Here is an 18053-nt window from a genome sequence, read left to right on the forward strand (position 1 = left end):
GGTACACGTGAGGCAATACTGACTCTTATGACTTATCTTAGAAAATAGTTTAAGGAAAGACAAACCTACATTTCTAGTATTTGTAGACTTAGAGAAAGCTTTTGACAATGTTGACTAGAATACTCTCTTTCAAATTCTAAGGGGGCAGGGGTAAAATACAGGGAGCGAAATGCTATTTACAATTTGTACAGAAACCAGATGGCAGCTATAAGAGTCGAGGGGCATGAAAGGGAGGCAGCGGTTGGGAAGGGAGTGAGACGGGGTTGTAGCCTGTCCCCGATGTTATTCAATCTGTATATTGAGCAAGCAGTAAAGGAAAGAAAAGAATAATTCGGAGAAGGAATTAAAATCCATGGAGAAGAAATAAACATTGTGATTCTGTCGGAGGCGACAAAGGACGTGGAAGAGCAGATGGATGGCATGGACAGTGTCTTGAATGGAGGATATAAGATGAACATCAACCAAAGAAAAACGAGGATAATGGAATGTAGTTAAATTAAATCAGGTGACGCTGTGGGAATTAGATTTGGAATTGAGACACTTAAAGTAATAAATGAGTTATGCTATTTGGGGAGCAAAACAACTGATGATGGTTTAAGTGGAGAGGATATAAAATGTATACTGGCAATGGCATGGAAAGCATTTCTGAAGAAGAGAAATTTGTTAACATCGAGTATCGATTTAAGTGTCAGAAAGTCTATCCTGAATGTATTTGTGTGAAGTGTAGCCATTTATGGAAGTGAAACATGGACGATAAATAGTTTGGACAAGAAGAGAATAGAAGCTTTCGAAATGTGGTGCTACAGAAGAATGCTTAAGATTAGATGGGTAGATCACATAACTAATGAGGAGGTATTGAATAGAATTGGGGAGAAGAGGAGTTTATGGCACAACTTGACAAGAAGAAGGGACCAGTTGGTAGGACATGTTCTGAGGCATCAAGGGATCACAAATTTAGCATTGGAGGACAGCTTGGATGGTAAGTTTCGTAGAGGGAGACCAAGAGATGAATGCACTAAGCAGATTCAGAAGGATGTAGGTCGCAGTAAGTACGGGGAGATGAAGATGCTTGCGCAGGATAGAGTAGCATGGAGAGCTGCATCAAACCAGTCTCAGGACTGAAGACAACAACAACAACAACAACAACCCCAAGACAACAGGATCGTTGTTCGCTCAACTTGCACTGTCTAGGACTGTTTTTGTGAGATCGAGGGTGAACTTTCGCGTCTCCTCTTGCCACCAGTCACCACATCACAATATTATTGTGGTCTGTTTTGGAGAGGAGTATGTGCGATGTCTATTGATCTACTTAGGGCATAAATACGTGTGCTCACTATGCACCTCCATCATAGTTATCTGAACATGTCGCTAGTTTTGGATGAATGCAGTGTAAGACACCCCTTGAAAACCATTCAGGACCGATAGTTATCCATTCTGAGACGACTGGAAACTGTTTTGAATGCAAACGTATTTCCTACACTGTATTAGGTATGGTATGTGTTGTGTTTTGGCTGTTACCAAATCTTTGTCCACCTGCTGTGTGTCACTTTGGAGGGGATCGGTAAACTGACGCCAGCACTGTGGTTCTGCAAGGCTCCTGCTGTGGGTAAGACCAGCAGTAGTGATACAAGTGGGAAAAGCACTGCCTATGTGGGTGAGGAAATCAGAGGATGGGATGTTGCGGTCGGATATACGTCTTAACACAGGTAATAGTTAGGATTTAGAACAAGGTTATGAGATTATGATTGGAGCGTTGAATATGAGTTGTGGCTAAAAGATATTTTTACAGTGACCAACTGCAACCCCATCTCGGGCCATTGGAAGGGTATTATCAGTATGACGTAGGATATAGGGAAAGGGTCAGATGATATGATGGTGTTGAAAGAACGTTTCATTAGAAGATGAAGACATGGAGAATTTTTTTTTTTGGGGGGGGGGGGGCGGTACGATGAAAAGGGTGAGGAGTTTTTCGTGATGGTGAGGGGTGGAGAGAGTTTAAACTAGGGATCAATAAAAGAGTTTTGAAGCCGTTGGAAGGTGTGTGCTCCTAGGAAGAGATTGATATTTTGGAGGACGATGCTTAGGAACCTGATGTCTTCTGCGGTGGAATGTGGAGAACATGACAACATTTACTGTTTTTAACTTATTATTGTTTCGTCCTCCTCACACTACATGAATGGGGGGAGTTTGCTGTGAAAAATACAAAATTTCGCTCTCCAGTCAAGAGCATTAAAAAAGATGGAAACAAATGTTATTAAAAAGTGAAATCAGAAGGAGCTTCTTCGCAGAAGAGCTTCTGTAAAGTTTGGAAGGTAGGAGACGAAATACTGGCAGAAGTAAAGCTGTGAGTACCGGGCGTGAGTCGTGCTTCGGTAGCTCAGATGGTAGAGCACTTGCCCGAGAAAGGCAAAGGTTCCGAGTTCGAGTCTCGGTCGGGCACACAGTTTTAATCTGCCAGGAAGTTTCAAGTTTCAAAAAGTCAAATGTTTACAGGTGTTTTAAACATTAAAAAAATTATGTTGTCGTTTACATGAAAACATTAAGACAGATGTTTTGTACTTAAAATCAAATAACTAAAAGATTAAAAACGGAAGTGTATATATTTAAAAACACTTCGCAGAAAAAATGACGTTCTTCTAAGGACAACAAAGTACTTTCAGCTAAAGGCTGAATTATCTTCACTTGGACAGAAATATTTGGGGAAAAGAGAACATGGTATACTGGGATTAGGGGCATGGGTAGGAAAATATATGGATACGCTAGCTAGCAGATTATGGACATGAACATAGGTGTTAGGCTGGATACTGAGATCACAGAACAGGGGAAGGGGTCTGTATCAAGAGAGAATTGATGGTGAGAGATGGAGAGGAAAAAGGGGAAACCTAATGTGAGTACAGTAGCTGGGGTAAAGCTATAGCTGTTAGGATGGATAAATACCAGGACGGATCTCATTGTCTGGGAGAGGCAGTCGGTTGAAATTTCGTTTGCATTGAATATGGAATGTATGTAAGTGTAGAGACGGTGGTGTTACGTTCGTAAAGGTGCAGCAGTACACCGGAGGAGAAACAATAAGTTGTTGGAATCTACATGTTCCAGTCACATTAATGCGAGCACCGCCTACGTTTGGTGTCAACATACAATAACCAAGCGTGGACAACGGTTGATAGAAGGTATATAATGCGTGTTGGACGGATGCGAAAAAACAATTCAGTCATTGTTTTAATGCGGAAACGGGCGATTTATCTGAGGTCCAAAACGGCTAGATCATTGCCTTTCTGGCCAAGGGTGGAAGCATTTCAGAAACAGTAAGTTTGTAAACTGTTTGCATGCCACCATGATTAAAGAACAGCGTGCATCGCAAAATGACTCTATCCAAAATCGGCGCTGATACAGCTGTGGTGCACCATGGGCCATAGCTGACAGGTGTAAGTGGCAGCTGTGCAACTGTTGTACAGATAATAGACCACATAAACTAAGGGGCTACCAAAAGCGCCTCTTCAATGAACATGCACCGAAAGTTGGTGCTACGGGCTTCTGCAGCGGGCGCCTGGTTCGTGCACCAATGCCAGCTGCTGTTCGTCTGTGACTAACGCTAGAATTTGCATAGCAGTACGGCAACTGGATGTCCACTGATGGGCGACAAGTATTCCTTTAAATGTATCACGTTTTACACTCCATCTGACTGATGGCCGTTGGCGTGTACGGCGAGAAACAACAGTCATCGGAAGGATCCAGGCCGGAGGAGGTAGCATTATGGTCTGGGCAATGTTTTCTTGGCATTACCTAGGTCATCCTCCATTCTGAAAGGCACAACAGATCTATATAAGTATTATCTATCGTTGGGGACTATGTCCACCCCAACATGCAGTTTACTTCTCCTCGGCACGATGTCATCTACCAGCGGGAAATGCAACATGCCACACACCTCGCAGTTTAAGTGCGCGGTTTGATGAGCACCATAATGTTTACCGTACTCTCCTGGCCACCAAACTCCCCAGTAGAGAAACTGTGGGATCACCTCGATCGGGCTGTTCACGCCATGGATCCTCAACCGAAAAACCTATCGCAGCTGGCCATGGCACTGAAGTCAGCATGGCTCCACATTTCTGTCACTACGATCCAGAACCTCACTGAACCCCTTCCTGTTGCGGTCGGCGCTGCCAAAGGTGGTTATTCCAGCTTTTGACAGGTGGACAGTGGACAGTGTAATTTGCGTTTAGTGTGGGGTATGACGAGGTGCTAGATGTGGCTAAGGAGAGGTGGGAATTTGATGACGTGGTAGGGGATCCACGTGGGGAAAGGTATATTGAACCTTAACGCAGCTGGGTTCCTCCCTATAGCAATCATGTCTGCAGTGCAAATGTGGGCTCTAACTGTACAACAAAGAAACCTCTAGGAATACACATACATTAAAAAAAGTTTTGCATCACCTCTGTTCCGAGAGTTCCGAAACCTGTATAGAAAATTGGAATACAGATCAACATAAACATCATTTCAACCCTTTTTATTGCTCATGAAAACCACACGTTGCATGTTGTACGCCCAAGCAGCAAGACCCTCAGAGGTGGTGGTCCAGATTGCTGTACGCACCGGTAACTCTAGTACTCAGTAGCACGTCATCTTGCATTAATGCATGCCTGTATTCGTCGTGGGATACTATCCACAAGTTCATCAATACACTGTCGGTCTATATTGTCCCACTCATCAACAGTGATTAGATTGGTTGGTGGATCACGTCGTCCATAAACAGCCCTTTTCAATCTATCCCAGCATGTTCGTTAGGGTTCATGTCTTGAGAACAAACTGGGCACTCTAGTCGAGCGATGTCGTTATCCCGAAGGAAGTCATTCACAAGATGTGCACGATGGGGGCGCGAATTGTCGTCCATAAATGCCTCGCCAGTGTGCTGCCGATATGGTTGCACTATCGGTTGGCGGATGACAGTCATTACGGAGCCTTCCATGACCTCCGGCGGCGTACGTCGGCCCCACATAATGCCACCCCAAAACAGCAGGGAATCTCCACCTTGAGGCACTCGCTGGACAGTGTGTCTAAGGCGTTCAGCCAGACTGGGTTGCCTGCACATACGTCTCGAACGATTGTCTGTGTGAAGGTATATGCGACACTCATCCTTGAAGAGAAAGTGATGCCAATCCTGAGAGGTCTATTTCGCATGTTGTTGGGCCCATCTGTACCGCGCTGCATGGTATCGTCGTTGCAAAGATGGACCTTGCCATGGACGTCGGGAGTGAAGTTGCGCGTCCTGCAGCCTATTGTGCAAAGTTTCAGACGTAACACGACGTCTTGTGACCGCCCGAAATGCATTATTCAACAAGGTAGCGTTGCTGTCAGGGTGCCCCCGAGCCTTAATATGTAGGTATCGGTCATCCACTGCAGTAATAGCCCTTGGGCGGCCTGAGCGAGGCATGTGATCGACAGTTCCTGTCTGTCTGTATCTCCTCCATGTCCGAACAACATCGCTTTGGTTCACTCCAAGACTCGTGAACACATCCTTTGTTGAGCGCCTTCCCTAGCACAAAGCAACAATGCGGACGCGATTGAACCGCGGTACAGAGAACAGAGCCGTGTACCTCTTCCTAGTGGAATGATTGGAACTGATCGGCTGTCGGACCTCCTCCGTCTAATAGGCGCTGCTCATGCATGGTTGTTTACATCTTTGGATGGTTTTAGTGACTTGTCTGACCAGTCATAGGGACTGTGTGTGTGGTACAATATCCACAGTCAACGTCAACGACAACGTCAGTGAATAGCGGCTAGGAGGATCAATGTGTTTAGCTATAAATACTGAAGTGAAGGAACGGTAACTGAGACCATCATTTAGTACAAAATGTTCCGTACGAGGAACATCACATAATAGTGAACTCTTTCGCACGATGGAGATGAGTAGAAATCATAAAATGAAATTCATAAAATGTGCGGTAATGTCGACAGGGAAGGAAAGAACATAGCCTTGTAACAAACTCACAAAGTCAGTCAAGTGAATTAAGTACACACTTTCGCTTCGGACATTTCTGTAACGTTCAGACGATATTAGGAAAACACACGCGGCTAGGCCATCAACTGCCACGAGGTCCGTTGTGTTCTAACTGAAAAAGTGCCTACTCCTGTGTCACACTAACGTCTCGCCTCACTCTGCTGTCAGAGCTTACCAGCTTTGAGAAGTGAGAACATGAGTTGTGACCTCAGCAACTGCAGACGGCAGCTGCACTGGAAAAACAGTGACAGCCCACATGGACCAAGCATTTCTCACTTCGGACTCTGTCACCCAAAGTAAACTTCCATGACCCAGTCGCGTCTGAACGTAGAATATTGTTTTCATCTGAGTGCTGGCCAAGAGTCTGTACAGCTTCGCAACCCGACCGAGTGTACTTTATTGTTTTACTTTCTGCCAAGAGTGTCGTTCAACTTCGAGTCCCGTTCAAGAGAAAATTTGCGCTGATAACATTGCTTTTGAGCGTCCTATACATAGTACCAGCCCACATATCACCAAGTGAAACGTTAAAACGATGTTGCACTGAGCTATCTGCCACAAAAAATCACTTATCGCCCAATCATATCGAATATTAGAAACACCACCAATGATAGGCTCTGTAGCAAACGATTGCCTCACTCTTCCGAAAAGTTATTTATTACGTGACCGGCAAACTACTCTTCTAATACAAAAATATTGTAAGAGTTTGGTGCTAGACCCCCAACACTGGAAATGAAAGTAGCTTGGACAAGTCCAAAAGACAGTGAGTTACCACATCTCTGAAAGACTATGACAACTACTCCCACTCGGGATAATTTTTAGTAATAACGTGCGAACAACGAGAATGCGACATCACGGTTCACATGCTCTTGTCGATAACTTAAGAGTGTTTGGCCAGGAAGGCGGAGACGAAATTCAGGAGCGGGCCTAATGGCAGATAGTTGTCTTAAGCCCCTTCATCCTCTTGTATACGGACCAGACTGCTACCAAAAGTTTCAGATGCATGCTCTTTCGCATCAGCCCGGTTCCAGCCACGAAAATCACTTCCTAAGCCTAATAAGCAAACGACTAAACTACTACCTCCAGATCATTGAATCTGCAGCCTGCACAATGGCAGAGAGTTCGGCGACGCGGCGTCACACGCGATAAGGCCACCCGTGCATTCCACACCGAGCGTGACTGACAAAAGCGTCTGCGCTACTGACCACCCACAGTAACGGTGACGCTTTTAACTGAGGAATCAGGTAGGCTGGCGACTCTGCACTCTCTGCAGCCCAGGAACGCCTTGGCACCAGTGCCCGGTCGAGCGCCGCATCAAGACTCAGAAAAACATCACTCATCACTCAGCCCCAAATGAAAACCAGCTCGCAATTAATGGAACAATGTTTTCTTTTTTTTTTTTTTTTGAGTAATCTCCGAAGCCTAGGATCTCTTTATCTTTCAACTCAGTAACTAGTACTCTTAATGAGAATGAAACTGGAATGCTGCCTTAAGCCTGACGTATTTCGGCATATGCCCCTGTGCATACTGACTCAGTTACGTGAGGATCGTAATATACCCTGTCAGTCCTGAATGTTTACACACTGGGTTAATAAATAAGAGGGAATAGATAAGAAGGTGGCTTTGTGCCATGGAACTTCGGCTGCTCAAGCCAGACTCTGAGAAGTAGTACATAGGAACTTTACTAAAACATTAATATTGGATCTATGTATTATGTTACCAAAATTATCATAAGAAAACCTTCATAGAGAAGATAATATGGTCAGATTCCGCAGCAGGAACTGATTATGAATGAGCCGTTATACAAAGTTCATGATGCTTCAACTCCATTTAAATACGGAAGCAACACCCAATGGGTTCCCTAGCACTTATTCCCAGATTTATAAATTATCCCACTTTTCACAGCGATAGTAACCCTATAATACTAACAGGTCATATGGCTCCAAAATGAGCCCAGCTCAGAATTATTCCACCATTTTAGTGTGAACCCTACATGCAGTCTCTATCGTTCTGTATCCACACATCTCTGTATTATAATTTTCTGCATAGGATTCCCTGCACTCTCATTTTAAGATATTTACTTAATACCAGTAATAACAGTACTAAAATCTGAAACCAAAAACAATATAACTAAAATCCAAAATTACAGTACAATTCATTCAGTGATAAATTTAAAAGTACGGTCACAAAAGACATAAGGATAATCAAAACACAAAACAACCATTTACGTAACTTGCGAGCATTGGCTAACTGGCTCATGCAGTTACATTGTTTGTCACCAGCGTGGTACATTTCCAATAACCTAGCCGCTGCTACTTGTCCGGGCCTTTGTGTTTACTGTCCACACCGACAACGGGTAGTTCACGTTTGCTTCATCTGAGACAGAGACACTACACGATAGACTCGTGCTGCCCAGAAAAATACCAAAAATCATATGAAGTCCCATAACACAGCATTCCACAGCGGAAATGATTTGATGCCAAAAATATACCATAACTCAGTCCACACGTCACCATACTGTGGACTTTATACTCGCACACAGTATACGCTCTAGCTCGGTAGTAAAGTCTGTTCCGTTATGTGCGTTCTGCAATGCTTAGGAGGCCACAAAACAAAGGCCAGCTGTACCACCCATGAGTTTGCGGCAAAACACAGTGACAACATGAAAGGAATAATGTCAGTCCAGAGGAGCACTATGGGACTTAATATCTTAAGTCATCAGTCCCCTAGAACTTAGAATTACTTAAACCTAACTAACCTAAGGACGTCACACACATCCATGCTCAAGGCAGGATTCGAACCTGCGACCGTAGCAGTCCCACGGTTCCGGACTGCAGCGCCTAGAACCGCACGGCCACAACGGCCGGCCGTGATCCAACAGCAATCCCTACAAAATTCCATTTGGTGTTCTGTGACACCGTTTGTCGTAGTCCCACATGTTAAACACACGTCCGGTACATCCTGGGCCATATACAGCGCGCTCTGGCTGGTTTTCGCTGCACGGTCCCCCATGCATGTAACAACCGTCCTAGCTGCCGCCGCCGTCCTCCCAGCGATGCCCTTGGTCAGTTGTTAACTACGTCACCCACACTTCTTATACACAACATACAGTGACCTATCTGGAAACTTTTCATTCAAGATGATGAAGATGATGGCGCAATCTTAAATTTTAAAGTTGGGCAAAATGACGTAATTCTGAACTGATCGTTTTTCCTCCAGCACATCTTTTGCCTACAAATTCAGCAGACTTTGCTACAGTTTAACTTATATACCCAGGTGACGGATACACGAAAAGAAAGAAACGTCTGAAAAAGAAAACGGAGTAAATTCAGAGTTCAACCTATTGTTGATATCGGTGTCAGTAGACACAGAAAACTAGTTCAGTTGCTTGATAGAAGTGTGGTGGAAAAAACGTAAAATGGTATTTCAGAAACCATCTCTGCTCTCGCACGAAATCATGGATGTCCTAAATCAGCAACCAAGTCCGAATGCAATGTGTCAGCCAGTTGCCCAGCTCATTCGAAGTCATACCCTATTTATGGAAGTGAAAGTGGTCGATTCGAAGGCTGAACGTAATAATGCTCAACTAGGAATGGTCCCATGATCTTGCTTCCATAACACTTGTGGACAGGACAAGTTATAGAATAAACTACGGTTGAGGTGCAATCCCAATCAAATTCCAACAACATAAAGTACTGTAAGAGGTGAAATACATTGCAAATGAAAGAAACTATCCTAAAACCTGTCGTTAAGCGATATAAAAACCTTCATATTTGTAACTGATACTTGTTTACTTATCCGGCTTTCTTTTTACTGCGTAGGACAGTGACTTCACTGCTAAGTGTTTCAAATGGCTCTGAGCACTATGGGACTTAACATCTGAGGTCATGAGTCCCCTAGAACTTAGAGCTACTTAAACCTAACTAACCTAAGGACATCACACACATCCATGCCCGAGGCAGGATTCGAACCTGCGACCGTAGCAGTCCCACGGTTCCGGACTGAAGCGCCTAGAACCGCACGCACTGCTAAATGCGCATATGTTTCCATTCATCTATTCATCCGTATATAACAGTGTTGCTGTTGAGGACCAATGTTGTCTAAAAGAAATGCACTAGACGGTATCACGTCCGATAGCCTATGTCTTCATGTCCACAGGTTAAACATTGTTCATTACCAGGTTTGTGTAAATGAAATTTTAATTTCTGTAACTCTGTGGAAAAAGGAAGTGGTTTGTAGGCACTGTTGTAACAACCCTTTACACTTCATGTTAGTTAGGATTTAAATGAATCATTTACCTGAAGTTCTCTGGTGTGCGTGAAAGGCATGTACTCCGAAGGTTAGATGAAATCCGTGAAATGTAAATGCTGCTATAACCGAATCACCCATATTCAGTGCTTTTAGCAATGACAATAGGAAACAATTTTGGTTAAAGTAAAAAGAAAATAAGGAATGAAATGAAATGGCAGTAGTCAGCAAAATTAATAAAAAAATAAATTATGAATTTAGGTAAGAAATAAGGAAAATCAACCCTTGCCAGATCATTACGTGAACAAACTTACTGTTTCTGTATTTAGTGATTTGTATTACTGGCAAATTAAAGTAAGAATACTTTGTCTGTTATCAGGTCACGAGGTAACCATCCAAAGCCAATGAAATTTTGTTGTTCTCCGTTCATTATTAAATTGAATGCATGCCTTACGCCTTAACTGTAAAGCAATTGATCACTGTAACATATCCCTTTGATAACGTATTTATTATTGAAAAAATACACAATAAATATATTTAACTGAATCTTATTTTGTTAAGCACAGCTTTTCAAATTACTGTCAAAATATTAGGTGTAAAACCTTTTCCGTTTTGCAGTTAGTTTAAACTTTAATTATTGTTACTCCTCTCAGCACAGAAAAACGTTGCTCACTGCTTAGTTATTTTATTTGACTTAAATCTGTTACAGAAAAACGTTGCAATTGGCTCTCATTTATTAAGATTTTATCGAGTCAGTTGTAACTGATGGGATGCAACCCACTTGGGTGAACTGATAATCAACATTTTAAAATATCTTGCTATTATTCTAACATAAAATTAACAAGAAGCTGGCTAGCCGTATGTAACTCTAATCAAACAACAAGTTAGATCTTACTTCGTGTTGAATCCTTATCGATGCATGTAAGGCGTTGTTCGTTGTCAGTGTGTGACACAGACTCTTGTTCTTGCACAATAAATTAAATTGGACAGACTGTTCTCTTCATGTTAACTGATATACTGCTTACAGTGACTGTACTGTACCCGCTTAATGCCGCCTACTCTGCCTGGTCAAAGTAAACTTTCGCCAAGCTATTAAACAGTTTAGCAGCGGTGCCATACGACCATGTCTCGATACACACGCCGCGTCGCTACTCTCTCCACCGTTCTCTGTATGTGACCCGATTCAGCTATTGACATCTCTTCACCGTTCTACTATGTTCTACCGGAGCGCTCGCACTTTCAGCGATCAATGCGACAGCGATTTCACTGTGCTCTTTGACAACAACGTATAACCCTGACCAAGCAAGCGTGTTTTGATGCAACGAGCTTACATTTAATAACATTAAAAAGGAAAACACTTAGTGTGTCCCGCAAAGTTATATTTATTTGGTCACGAACCGGATTTTGGCTTCTCAGGCCATCTTCAGCTGACACCTGAATGTCACGAAGCACAGATAAACATGATGAGCGAATAACACAGGTATTCAGAATGAGATTTTCACTCTGCAGCGGAGTGTGCGATGATATGAAACCTCCTGGCAGATTAAAACTGTGTGCCCGACCGAGACTCGAACTCGGGACCTTTGCCTTTCGCAGGCAAGTGCTCTACCAACTGAGCTACCGAAGCAAGACTAACGCCCGGTACTCACAGCTTTACTCCTGCCAGTACCTCGTCTCCTACCTTCCAAACTTTACAGAAGCTCTCCTGCGAACCTTGCGGAACTAGCACTCCTGAAAGAAAGGATATTGCGGAGACATGGCTTAGCCACAGCCTGGGGGATGTTTACAGAACGAGAGTTTCACTCTGCAGCGGAGTGTGCGCTGATATGAAACTTCCTGGCAGATTAAAACTGTGTGCCCGACCGAGACTCGAACTCGGCACCTTTGCCTTTCGCAGGCAAGTGCTCTACCAACTGAGCTACCGAAGCACGACTCACGCCCGGTACTCACAGCTTTACTTCTGCCAGTACCTCGTCTCCTACCTTCCAAACTTTACAGAAGCTCTCCTGCGAACCTTGCAGAACTAGCACTCCTGAAAGAAAGGATATTGCGGAGACATGGCTTAGCCACAGCCTGGGGGATGTTTACAGAATGAGATTTTCACTCTGCAGCGGAGTGTGCGCTTATATGAAACTTCCTGGCAGATTAAAACTGTGTGCCCGACCGAGACTCGAACTCGGGACTTTTGCCTTTCGCGGGCAAGTGCTCTACCAACTTGTAACGCTTCCGCCCTACTCGGACGTACGTTAGCTCTATAAAGCCTGTACTGTAATAAGTTCACGGGCTTCACCTTATAAACAAGGACTTTAGTAGATAAGTTGACCGCGTGTACCTAATAGAAGCAAGATCGGACTTATACTCAGTCAATAACTACAGTGATGCATCAAGCAAATGTAAAGTATAACTGCTCGTTCGCATGGACAAGAAGTACACACAGTAGATGCTACCTATAATTAATAATTCGGTCGCCAGCCTACTTAGGCAATGAGTGAGTTTTTTCCTTGTACAAGTTGGTGCATGTACAAGCATAACTACACGTAGTAACGTTGCGTTATATGGCAAAGTTTAGAACCAGAAAAAATCCACTGAACTAAAGTTTTCTCTTTTTGTGCTACTTTGGACGAGCTAAATTTACACAACACCACACAGTAATGATTACTGCGAACTGCATTTTGTATGGTGAGCAGACTGAAATCGGGCATAGATTGCCCTAGCATCGACAATCTTGAAAGTACACACACAATATCACTATTAATGATGGAAGAACACTAATACACTTAGGATTAATATAGAATTTAGCTTTACTGGTCAAATCTGATCAACACATTTCAAGGTTTGAAAGAATGGACAAGAGAAGGGGGGGGGGCCCTGAAACTGTTATGGTCGTTATACTGAAACTATTAAGTACTGAAGGCAAATTAACACTCAAAATTATCAATCTATGGATAACTACTCTTTTGTCTTACTTCTGAATAATTCAACTGTCATTATTTCTGTCTCAAATTAATTAAATAACATTGCTAACTCAATTCAAAAAAACTCTCTTCCAATTTAGTCATGCTTTTGTTCTTTACCAACATTTGCAATAACACACAGAACTTTAGACTCCTTTATGGCATAGATTAATCTGCCGATAATTTTCATTAACACTAACATTAAACTTTCAGTTCAGGATACTCGGGTTGCGCAATACGAGGTAAGGACCCTGTCTAGGACAGTGATCAGGATCATTAATGGCTAAGGCAATTCTGGTAAAAGTCGCGTTATTATTGAACAGTTAGAAACAGTTTCGACACTGGTCCACACAGATACACTTCTAAAGATGAAATAAATGTTTGACCTGTGCAAGTCGGTGCGGCGGATGGCGGGCAGCGAGATAGTGAGAAGCACGGCACACATGCAAGCACGGCTAAGGCTCTCACTGCAGCGGCACTTTCCTTCTTCTTAGCGTCGTTATCTTTCCAACTTTGTGCCTCAGAATATAGCCATACCAAGTAGTCGTCGGAATCGGTTCATCCGAGGCTCAATGGAATCCACTTTTCCTGGGTAGCCTCATCGGTACAGTACGTGTACTTCCGAACGATGCCCAACTCCGACTGTTGCTCGCCTCCGACTGTAATGCTGTGCCCGTTGTGCCGAACCGCGCCAGTGTGCGTTTTCCCGCCTCGCCTGCCTCCACCTTTTCCCGCTCCCCTACAGGTAGGGTATTCACCACAGATTTTCTACTACACATATCCTAATGCATTACCTACGTATGGACCAAGTGTATAAATTACAATTTTCACATCTTACAATAGTTTTAACATTAAATACACTTTCCTTTGATTACCACATTATTTGAAATCTAACATAAATAATAATATTCATTTCAAAAGTTACTCACAGTTTCTTTAACATAACGATACGAACCGAAAAAAAATTCAAAACATTGCTTACCTTAATTTATCTAAATTCACAAAGAAAAAGATTATTATATGTACAGTTGTCGTTACACATGCCCCTGTTTCCAGAAAATTTTCTTAAGTCCAAATTTTATGGGAACACTAAATCTTACAATTATACAGTGGTTCTGAATCTTTACTTAAATGTCCAAAAAGATTTACACTACATATTTCCTTTTACTCACTGTATATAGGTTTACACTTTTTTAACACATCAAGAATAATTATTTGTCATTTACTCATGTGCCTTTTGCACAGTCCAACTTCCCATCATAACATCACTAAAATAGCAATTTATTCATTTTTTCTAAATTTCTCAAAGAAATAAGTTAAAATTCTGGAATACAAACATTTAACTACAAAAACAATTGCATATTTTGTATACCCTATGAGATAATTTGTCGCTGCTAGCTTTGAATAGCAGTCCATTTCCTTACTCACTAAACAAAACACACACATATATTCAGAAAATTAACTATACATATTTGCTGCCTATTGTGCGGATTTGGGCAGTCCTTTTCACTTCATATTGTCACATCTCCTGGATCACATTTACAATTTTCCATCGCCTATATATTTATCTGCCCTCATTGGTATTTGGCAGTCCTTCATATTATGGTTCATACACTGCCCATTTTCATTTTTGACAGTCCCATCTTTTATCTGGCTGATAGCATTTATCCTTTCTTTTCAGTCCTTTTCTCCATACATTTTTACAGTTACAGTACAATTGGTAATCTGAAACTCACATAACTACATTAGCACACTTTCAAGGGTATACAGACATTTACAAAGATTAGATACATTTAGAATAACTTGGGTTCAGCATAAGATACAGCACATTTACTCGTTCCTAGGAACATACAGTTTCAGGTCCACAATATTTCTTACACCTAAAGGTCTTTTGGATTTTGGGTAGATCAGGTAGTAAGCATTGTCGTGTGGAATATTCTGTATTATATATGGTGCATTATAAATATATTTAAATTTTGAAATTTCATGGTTTAGTTCACTAGACTTTTCGTGGGTTTTTAAAAGAACATAATCTCCAATTTTAAATTTTGAAACTTTTAAATTTTTATTGTGTCTTTTAGATCTAGATTCAGCTTTTTGCTTTGCCATTTTTTTCACCAATTCTTTCTTTTGATCCAATCCCAAACTTGTACAAGGTGGAAACTCTAATTTTTCTTAAATTAATCTTTTACTACTTCTGCCTAACAAAATTTCTTCCGGTGGAAATCCTGTAGTTTCATGATGTAATGTGTTCATGACATTCTCAAAATCCGATATAAACCTGCCCCAGGCTCTAAATCATGCCGCTTCCTCTTTTTTCCGCAACGCACCTTGGTCGACTGTGACATCGTCCCAAGATACGTTCCTGACCTGTGAACCTTTTATATCTGGCGGCTTTTTCGGTTTCTGGAGTTCAAAGTCTTTACTTACTTGAACTCTTTGCAAAATAAACACTGAGTCGTCCGGTGGCTCTTTCTTTCTTTGTTCGGTCTCAACATCTGGATTTTGTTTTGAAACTTCGTCATCATTAGTTACAATATCACAATTAGCTGTATCCCCCTTATTTTCGCTATTACCGAAATATTCGCCATCTGAACTATCGTCAGAATCCGACCATTCCGGATCGCTTTCAGGTTCTAACATAAAAACTTTTCTGAGACAGGCACTAAGTTCTTCCTCTGTATTGTCGTCAGGCTTGGATTTTAATTCAATCTCCTCTTTTGGCAAAACGGCCTCATCATCAGCTTTATTTACATCTACTGTGACTTCATATTTAGTGTAATCCTCGTGGACTTTCATTACTTTCAGGTAATCATCTATCCCTTCTCCACGGTGCCTCTCGGTAGCAGCTTGTACTATTGGCGGACTGTTAGCAGAAGTTATTTCTTCGTCAATGCTGAGGATTTCATCCTCCAAATCCTTCCTATCATTAACCTTCCTCCTATCGGCAGCACGCGTACTTTGCGCGGCGCTATTTATTCTCCCCTCTTCAAATTTGGGCCCCGTCACTTTATGGACGTCCCTACTATCTCTCTTTCCACCAACTAATTTCTTCGCCTCATACTCCCTTTTAAAATCCTCCCACTCACATTGCTTTAGGCCCTTGTACAGATCATCGATCTGCACACACCAATCAGTTACTTCTGCTAATTCATCCTCGCCTTTTATCTCATTGCAAACACTGCTAACCGCACCTCTCTGTGTATTCACAGTTTCATTTATTGTTTCCTTTGCCACGGAATTATCACTCGTGAAATTTTCCTCAGCTCTTACGGCTACGTTCGTACCTACTGCTGCCGTATTGCTAGCGGCTTCTTTCCGAACAGATGTTCTGCTAGGCTGGGCCGTTGCCCTCTGATGCTCCACTCGCCTGTTAACATGTAGCGCTCTGTGCGGCAGAGATGACTCATTCTGGCTCGCACCTGACGCTTGTTTCGCCACAACACGTCGCGGCGTTCCATGACTGTCCCTATCCTGTCTCATTACATTACGGTCGGTCCGATATCTTTTCTTAAATCGGGGCCTGTATGTGTTGTCCGCTTCCGTTTGGCCCGCAACGTTCGCGGAAATTAGTTTCCCGCGTCGTTATTATTTTGCGCGGTATACCCTCTACCGCGACTGAATAATTTCCTCTGCCTCTTCCTCTTTGTATTACATTGACGCGAAATCCATCGCCGTCGTTTCGTTCGTCATTGTGTCGGTTATTATGGTTACCAAAGTTTTGATAATTGGCACGACTTGCGCGCCAATGGTCTTCGTCTTCGACCCTTTCTAGAAATGCTCGGAAGCTACGATGATTGCTTCCTACATACCTCTTTGAATCCTCCGGAAGCTTTTTATATAGCTCCCAGATAATTTCCGAATCTGATCTTCTACCTCTTAAATGCGTCAATTTCCGGTACCAATGCTTGCAGAAATCTTTCAAAGAATTCCTGCCCCTGTTATCATGCTGTTTGGCCATGATGAACTCCCGCCATAAATGGTCCTGCTTTTGTTCAGACCAATATTCTTCCGTAAATCATTGCCTAAATTCTTCGAACGTCATTCGTTCGGTATTTAAATTTATTCCCCAGCGCTTAGCATCACCCGCTAAGGCGCTAATTACAACGTTTATCTTTTCCTGATCAGACAAGTGCTCAGGAAATACTCTCTCGCAATTTTTAATAAAATCTAACGGATGCCACCCGTTATGTTTCTTGGCTGGATCGAAGCGTTCCTCGCCTTCTAATAGCTTCGTAATTGGTGTGCCATTACAGACAACACCAGGCCCATCTTTAATTTTGCTCTCCAGATCGAAAATTCTGCCTTGAATTTTAGTAGTATTTTGTTCACAATTTTGAACACATCCGGTTACTTTTTTACTTAAATCCCTTTCAGTGTCTAAAACTACCTTTTTCAATTGTGATATCCCGTGTTGACATTCGTTTACGATCTCAGATTTGAGCCCGAAAACTTTTTCGCCTACCTTAGTTTCAACCAGAGGTTCTACTTTCTCTTGGATGTTGAGAATTTCAACATCGAATCTACTATTAATGTTTCCAATTTCCTCCTGCATAGTATCCATATTTTTGTTAATGGTAACTATTTCAAGTTTCAGTGTATTTACCACAGAACCTAAATTACCCACTTTTTGTTCTACCTGTTCTATTTGTTTACTAATTTTAATTCCCTGTCCTTCGACCTGTGCTTTAATTTGATCCACGTGTGTTTTAAGTTGTTCATTCTGTGTTTTGAGCTGACGTCCCTATGTTTTGAGTTGCTCGTCAACGTGCGTTTTAAGCTGCTCATTCTGTCCTGCAATTTGTTTGGTTAATTGTTCAAATAAATCGTTCATGTTTAAAATTTTCACACTGTTTTAT

This window comes from Schistocerca americana, chromosome 1 (genome assembly GCF_021461395.2).
Source record: "Schistocerca americana isolate TAMUIC-IGC-003095 chromosome 1, iqSchAmer2.1, whole genome shotgun sequence".
Taxonomy (NCBI): Eukaryota; Metazoa; Arthropoda; class Insecta; order Orthoptera; family Acrididae; genus Schistocerca; species Schistocerca americana.